Here is a 9,007-nt window from a genome sequence, read left to right on the forward strand (position 1 = left end):
CAGACCCGGAGAGATGTTCTGAGTATTTCCATACATAATGAAGCGACTGGTGCTCCAGATATGCTTGCCCTGAGTGGGCTTCGTTATATGTTTTGTGTCCATATGAGTCTAATTATGTGTAAGTGAATCCAATTTTGTAAAGACGTGTTCCTCAGTGTGTGTATGGGAATATGTTTGGGTGCTGTAGGCACTGTTTTTACAATGTCAGAAGAGCTGTGTAATTGAGGTCTTAGCCTACTAATATTTGTTTCAGGGGAACGACACTGTTCTAACATCCCTGAGTTTAATGGAGTATATCTTTATATTTAAATCTGTGAGTGTTTGTATGAGTGAGTAGTAGTTTCTCCCTCCTGGGCACACTTTCCCTTTCCCAAATGCATTACCACCCTAGTGAAGAGGGTGGTAAATTGCAAGTTTTTTGTGACCGCAATTGTGGTTGCAAAACATTCATACATCAAAGCTTAGGGGTGGCTATTAGGAAGGGAACACCCCTTCCTAATAGCGACTCGCAAAACACTATTTTGCGAGTCGCAATTTATTTGCTACTCACAAAATAGCGTTTGTACATGACCCACAAGGATTTATCATGCCCAAGCGGGTGGCAAACCTGTTTGCACATGCTAAATCCCATCGTACATCTGGCCCTCTGTGTCCCCAAGTGCCGGTTGGAACCGATTCGGAATGAATGAACGGTTTCCCTTCTGACCACGAGCATCGTAATCGGTCAGTCAGAATTGTTTCCGACTGAGTCGAACGGATTGGTTCTGACACGGTCTAGGAAAATCCAAGTGTCGGTCGGAGGCTTTCCGCCCGACATCGTAATAAGGCTCTAAAATGTGTACTAATAAGTACATAATAAAAGAAGCAGTTGTGCAGCATCAATGTTTGCTGGAGAGGGATGATTTTGCAATTGAGCATAGATAATTACTTTAGCATACTTGGACAAAGTGATACATGCTCATTTTAAAAAAGAGTTATATAGGTATCTCAAATTTGTGACTTTTTTGTTGATCCTCAATCCTGTTTTTTTTTTAAAAATGGTGACTTCAAAATAAATGTTTTCCCTTATCTATTTGAATATGTGGTTATGAGCTACAGTTTCATAATTGTTTTTTTTTTTTTTTAAATCAGTGGTGGTGGAAAATGTAATTTGGAAATCAGTCTTTCTTGTAGAAGGCCCTCTGTTCTCAAAATAGCTAAATGAGGTAAAATGGCATCAGCCTTTGTTAACATTGTAGCAAAACACACAAGATGATGGACGGAATGTTGCACTATGGCAAAACATTCAACCCTAGTCACAGATCTGGGTTTAATGAATCCATGTTATTTTGCTCACCAAGCATATGGCCATGTCTGAACTGGGGTGGTAGAGTGAGCTAAGAATGGTGATGGATTAAACCCAGATCATTCGACTGGGGTTGAGTGTCTGATTTGCTCAAACGCTCCGTCCATCATCCACTTTGGTATCGCTTTGTTCGCTCTAAGTTGGCAGGGTATGCCCAGAGGCGGGTCCCTTGCTCACTCTACCACTGGATTCAAGATTCAAGATAGCCTGGCTGATGAGGATTATGAATCCGAAACCGGTCCCAGGATGCTTGTTTCCGGTCCAGAGAAGACATTACTTGGCATTTTGGGCTGGACTGTTCCCATGGGGCACAGGGTCAGACTGATTTGCATATGGCCATGTCTGAACTGGAGTGGTGGAGTGAGCTAAAGAATGGTGATGGATTAAATCACAGATCAGTCGACAGGCGGTGAGTGTTTGATTTGCTCAAATGCTCCGTCCATCATTCCCTTTGGTATCGCTTTGTTCGCCCTAAGTTGGCAGGGTATGCCCAGAGGCGGGTCCCTTGCTCACTCTACCACTGGATTCAAGATAGCTTGGCTGATGAGGATTATGAATCCAAAACCGGTCCCAGGATGCTTGTTTCCGGTCCAGAGAAGACATGGCTTGGCAGTTCGGGCTGGACTGTTCCCATAAGGGAACATAGTCAGACTGATTTGCATATGGCCATGTCTGAACTGGGGTGGTGGAGTGAGCTAAAGAATGTTGATGGATTAAACCCAGGTCAGTCGACTGGGGGTGAGTGTTTGATTTGCTCAAACGCTCTGTCCATCACCCCCTTTGGTATCGCTTTATTCGCCCTAAGTTGGCAGGGAATGCCCTGACATGGGTCCCTTGCTCTCTCTACCACTGGATTCAAGATAGCCTGGCTGATGAGGATTATGAATCCGAAACCGGTCCCAGGATGTTTGTTTCCGGTCCAGGGAAGACATGGCTTGGCAGTTCGGGCTGGACTGTTCCTATGAGGCACAGGGTCAGACTGATTTGCATATGGCCATGTCTGAACTGGGGTGGTGGAGTGAGCTAAAGAATGGTGATGGATTAGACCCAGATCAGTCGACAGGGGGTGAGTGTTTGATTTGCTCAAATGCTCCGTCCATCATTCCCTTTGGTATCGCTTGGTAAAACAGTAGGCAATGGCTAGGGCATCATGCCTTGTGTTCAGTGTTGTGCAACTTCGCCTGCCACAGCGTCATTGGTTGCCTTACCACAAATGCCCAGCCACCTTTATACACACCATAGCAACAAAAGCTGTTATTGCCCCAACATACACTATACTTTCTCATCTTCTCTGTTTTGGGTAAGCAGTCTGGGCTTTTTATTTCGTCCTTCCTCCTGTCAGAACTTGCCTTTCCCTGAAGCCCATCTTTTCAAACCTTTTCTCCCAGCCATTTCTTGGCTCAGTTACTCCAGGCTAACAGCATGGATTGTGATTCGATGCTGGATATGGACTCAAAGAAGACTTTCTGGTGAGTGGGTTGTGAGAGTTGGCTTGGCTGGCTTTGGGTGTTTGCAAAAAATAATGGTCTTTGTACATCCTTAGGTATTTCAAATGTGGACATCACTTGGGTTGGTATTAGAAGTATAAAGCTGTGTGACCTTCTAGAAGTGTTGCAAACCAAATCTGGTCGTCGGTCACCAGATCTTCTCTTGGTTTATTGTGCAGGTAACAGTTTAGCTCTGACCTAAGATTCAGTATTAGCAAAAAAGGAATCTTTAAGAAATCATGTCACTTTACCCTCGTACCACAATAGTGTTCTCAAACATTAACCACAGGTTAAACACAGTTGTGGATCACCAAATACTTTAATTCTGCAAGAAGCTCAGAAGAAAGTCAATACAGCTGTTTGTGCTTTCCTACTTGATCGTTATATGCCATCTATCTAACATACATTGTACTCATCTTGATGTAGGTAACCATGTGTTTCTGACCAACATCCAAAACTGTCTTTTACACCACATTGCATGAGATGAGCATTATAAACGTTATTCTATCTGCTCTTTCCAGAGCCAATCGTTAAGTGAATGCACACTTTAAATATTCAACTTTGTCTTTCTTTTTACTCGTTCACAACTCATTTCTGGATTACAAATCACATTCAATTCAAGCATTTTGTTTTAGTTTAGGGCTATCGAGAGATCCAAAAGTCGTGACTTGGTTCTGCCATGAAATACGTTAGGTGAGTGAAAGGTTCCGTTTATTTTCGCGTTATTCTACTCTTGTTAATTCATGTGCTTTCACTCTCCCTGGCCTTGTTTCATAGCTTTCTGCTCTCACAGTCTATATGTTCAATTGATTTTCCTATGCACATGACTCGGAATCCAGAGGGGATTTGGGACTTGTGTGCTTGTGCAAATCTTTAACGTTCTGTTTGGGATTTTCCGCCTTTACAGTCTTAGCCGCAGCGTACTTGCAACCTTTTTACAGCTGCATGTCATGTTTATCGTAACTTTAATGTGGGTCTGCGTTTTCCGTTTAAAGCAATTGCAAAATGATACACTTGAGTCGTAGATCAATTTTTAAAAAAATACGTTGGGATTCGCCTGCGATTCGTTACGCTAACATTCGAAATACAAATTACACTGTAAAATGGCATGCAGTGTTTTTTCCAATATATCTCTCTTTTAATGTAAATGTTTCAATTACATTTTTGCAGCACATTCTCTTCGCCTATGTCTTAGCCTGCAGTGTTAGTGGATGACACCTTCAGTGCGCTCGTCCCCTTCCAGAACTTTATAAAAGTTTCCTTTTTCGTGCTTTGCTTCATTTTGCTCCAGACTGCCTTTCCAGTAGGGGTGTGGTGACCTGTCCCTTGATAGAATGGCGAAAGAATTTAAAAAACGCAAACTGTCCTACTCAGAGCTACTAACATTCTTCTCTCCCACTGCCCCATCGCAAGGGCTGCTTTGGGTTCCCTGTCTGGACCTGGGTGTCTCTGTGAGTTGCAGAATGTGAATGTGTATGGCTGTGCCACTAAGAGTGTGCCTATGCTTACATGAATCTGTGTGTGAGTTGAGTGTGCCCTCGACTACGTGTCTAAACCTTTGGGTGTGTTTCTGCATAAGAAGCAGTGTGTGTTTATATGTATTTCAGTACTGTGTCATTAGGTGCCTCACTTTGCTATGTGAGCATGCGCTTGATCCAGTGGCATAGTACAACTTCTCAGTGTACCATGAAGTATGTCTCTGCATGATTGAGTGTGCATCTAAGTAATGGGTGATAGGCGAATGCATCTCTCTGCATATCTCGGTGTGTTCCTTTAAGTATGTGTTTCCTGCTACATAAGATATGTCTCTGCTCACATGAATCTGTGCATGAGTGCACACGGTTTCTCTGAGTATATATCTGCATCAATAAGCGTGTGAGTCTGTGCGTAAGAGAATGGCGATGTGTGTATGTATATCACTGTGTCCCAGAGTATAGGTTTGTAAATGACTCTCTATACCTAACCGTTTCAGAGACGAGTGCCTCAGTGAAAGGGGAAGCTCAAAAGCATCTATCTGAATAAGTCTCGGTTTATGTCGGTGTGCCTTCAAAACTATTATAGTGCTACTGAGTCAGTTATGGTGTGTATTTGTATATCTTCCAGTGACTCACTGAGGTTGTCTATGTACCTGTCAGTTTGTGTTTGAGTGAAGGCAGGAAGGCTTAGGCATATTTCTGAGTTTGGCTATACATATGGTTAAGGCTAGAATACTGCAACACAGATCTAGACTTAAGTGAAGTAACTGGAATGCCCTTGGTCAAACATTAAAAAGATCTGGATAGCTCAGAAAAGGACATTAGTTGGTTGGTGCTTTTTGTAGTCTAAAAAACTGCCTGTGGCTATGTTTGTGAAATGCAGGGGGGCCACGTGGCAGCCCCGGGGACCACCACCTCCCTGGGGCTATTAACATAAATAGGTGTGGGTGGGCTCATGCAGCCCAATCAACCCCGGGGACCGCTACCTCTCCGGGGCAATGCTCAAAATAATGTGTGGGTATGGCTTAAGCCCCCCACACACAGCCCCAGGGACCACCACCTCCCCGGGTCTACTTTATAAATTGGAGGGGGGCCGGGTTGCCCCCTCCTGAAGACCTTAATGGCCCTAGGGACCGCCTCCCTGCAGGGCTGGCTCCAGCAATATCCCAATTCTCTTGCCATGCCATAGCAAACACTGCTTCGCTTCATGGAGGCTACGGAATTGACAAATTTGCCAGCTTCCATGAATTGAAGCAGAATTTCTTATGAGTAGGGGGAGTTGCATGTTTGCAGCTCCCTCTGCCCAAAAGCAATGCCGGCTCCCACAGGAGGCGGGGAGACGGCAGGTACTGTAGGGGCCTTGAGGCTCCCTCTGTAGTCCCTAACAACGTGGCCATGCCCCGGGGTATGCAAACTGACCGAATTGCGGTCGTAAAGCATTAGTACTTGGCTATGGAGTCACTATTTGGACGGGAACGCCGATTCCAAATACAGAGTCGATAAAACTGTTTGTACATGGGCCCATGGTTTTTAGCATGCACAAGTGGTTCTAAGACCAATTTGTGGGCACTTAAAACCGTTGTACATCTGGTCCCAGATCTCTCCTGACCTATATTTAGCTGAATATAATCATGTACTATTAGTACTGCAACTAAACTATTAGTGTCCCGCCTATGATGTATCTATGCCTATTATCATTGGCTTCCATTTCTTTGTTGGAATCTAAGACCTTAGGTGAAATGTAGCAGCTTACAACTCTTCTCTGTCAGAGTATAGCAGCAAAACCAAAGTTCAAGTGATGTGCAGCAAGAATGTGTACAAAGGTCTTTGTGAGTCGTCCTTAGCCCTACTTAGTAGTCTTCTAAAGGAAAGCCTTAGGTTCCTTAAGCTGCCGCAGACCTTGGTATTCTTCTGTTTTCACTACAAAGTCTATAGTGTCTAAAGTCAAAGTGTGTCAAAGAAACAGTTTAAGTTCATTAACAATCAGTTCCAGAATAAAGATTTTCAGCTCATTGACTTGCAATGGGAACTTATTCACATCCAGGAAAGGAAAAATTGCCACGTCCGAAATAAGCTGTCTTAAGGCACTGTATTTACCTAAGTTCAAAAGTAAGTTCAAACTGAAGATCAAGCTCCCAAAGTTTCAAATGAACTTTTACAGTGGTCTCAAAATTCCCAGAACTCTTAAGTCCATTCAGGGTAAGGGTGCTCTTGCTTGTTTTGACCTTCAGAGTGCAGTCCCCTCTCCTCCTCAGTCACAAGGATCAGACCCCTCAGTATCCTCAAGGATAACTGGGAGGTCATCTTCACCCTGTGGGACCAGTCTTTCCCTCTCCTGCCTTAACGGCAAATGTTCTTGTAAAGCTAATTGCAGTTCTGCAGCACTAGGCCCTTCTTCAGGGTGTGAGTCTTGCTGATTCTCAACAACAATACTAGCCTTTCTTTCTTCACTTTCAACCACCAACTCTCAAGGACCCCTCTCAGGCTGAACAAGTTCTTTCTCTGGTTTCTTCTTGCCCCCTAAAACTTAACTCACCTGCTCTCATGGTCTCTCCACCACCACTGGTACCCCTCAGAAAGGTGCTGCTATATCATCAAGGGGACACAGAACTCAGTTAGTGTGGGCAGCAGGCACCTAGTAGGGGAGACCTCAACACTTCATAGCAGTCGTGGTGACTGTGATCACTTGAAACGTTCCACATCAGCGAGGCTCCAAACAATTCTTTTGGAAGTGTTTTTTTTCACTGCGTCTCAGTCACTGGTGCTGAAGTCATGGCACTGCTCCTGTTGAGATGAGGCTGTGGCAGCTTCAACCTGATGAAAAACAGAATGCACCACATCAGTCAGTATTTTGCAGCAATCAAGTATCAGATCATCAGTAATATTCACTAGTGCATTTGCAGGCACAGCTGGAAATCTCTTTGCCCTGCCCATGATGATCACACGGGGTGACAAAGGTTCCCTACAATCAGGTATACTGCGGAGACTTATCAACACAAGTGGCAAAGCTTCAGCCCATTTAAAAGAAGTAAAAGCACCCACTTTTGCAAGCCTGGATGGCAAAGTTCCATTGACCTGCTCCACAAAACCTTAGGTCTGTAGCTAGAATGCAGTCTCTTTTCAACTTCTAAAGCAGTGCACAACATCCTCAGTATTTCATTGTTCAAGTGCATGCCTTTGTCAGAGTCCAAAGAAGTCGGAAAGCTAAATCTCGGTATTAACGCCTTTAACAATATGTTTGCTACCGTGAGACTGCGGTGTGGGGTGTGCCTCAAATGATCATGAAAAGATACACACTGTAACCAACATGTACTTCAATATATTGCACACAGGAATCTCAATGAAATCCAACTACTTCTTGTTGAAAGGACAACCTGACATCCCTATGTGACTCAGTGTTACTACAGTTCTCTTCCCCACATTATTCTGGTTACCACACATTACATCTGTGGCACAATGCCTTAGCCATTAACATTAACATAAACCTTAGATGGAAACAAGTCTCCCTAAACAACCCTACCTTCGAGTCCCTTCCCAAACATAGTAGGATCGCAATATTGCCTGGCCACTTGGGGTTAAAGACTGTTAGGCAACACTGGTCTACCATCGCCTCAGACCGAAATCTCATCCCCATTTCTCTTGACACAACCTGCATTGACCCAGCTCTGTTGCTCTGCCTCTGAAACATCTTCCTGTAACCACTTGACTTCCTTCCAAGAATCAGCTGTAGTTAACAAAAGATTGTAGTTTGTCTCGTCTGTTCTCTTGTTTGTATACTTTCCATTAAAGTTTCAAGTATTGTATTACAGCATCTGGGAACTTCGTTGGCATATCTAATACGAACAGTCACATAATCATCCTCCTTACAATGTGCTGCTCACTTAACAACAGCAATTTGTGCAGGCATCTGCAATGCCTCGAGGAGTTTTCAGACTTGCTCCCCATTTTGAATGGGTGAGCACGTGGAGGCCATAAACCACCTCTGGGACCATAACTGTCCGAAATCATGTTTAACATCAAAGATGTATTTACTATCAGTGAAAATGGTCAATCTCTGCTGGTCTGAAACACAGCATGCTGTAGTAAGAGTAATCAATTCAGGAACTTGTGCTGAAAACACTCCCTGGAGCCACAAACGTCTATTACTCCTAAAACTGTACAGACTACATAAGAAGCTCATAAATTTACTTCATGGTCTTGCAAACACAAGCCATCTACAAACAATGCAAATCATATTCAGGTAATGGTTCATCTTGTGTAACTGGTCTTGGCTCAGTGCACAATTCAGTGACTTCAAGACAGTCATGCTTCACTTCATTTTTATCATTACCAATTTCAGGAAGAGGCAACAGGGTGTCAAGATTACAAACAGAACATCTTTTTAGGGTTACATTTTCAGCCGCCAGTATGATCTGCTCACTAGGCCAGGAGGCTGTTTGTCAAATGCTGTGGGCTAGTTGCCTCAACAGCATTTTCACAGTGTGAGACATGTACACTGTTAAAGGATGACCCATGATGATGCCTTCACATATCTGTATTCTGATATTCACAGCAGCTGCAGATTTATGACATCTGGGGAACACCACCGCTACTGGATCTATGAGCACTTCCATGTGTTGGGTAAGAACTGTGAGAGTGCAGCCCTCAGTCTCACTGCAAAAAAGTGAAAATGATTTGTTGTAATCAGGCATTCCTAGTTC

Source organism: Lissotriton vulgaris, unplaced genomic scaffold, assembly GCF_964263255.1.
Source record: "Lissotriton vulgaris unplaced genomic scaffold, aLisVul1.2 SCAFFOLD_2163, whole genome shotgun sequence".
NCBI classification, from domain to species: Eukaryota; Metazoa; Chordata; class Amphibia; order Caudata; family Salamandridae; genus Lissotriton; species Lissotriton vulgaris.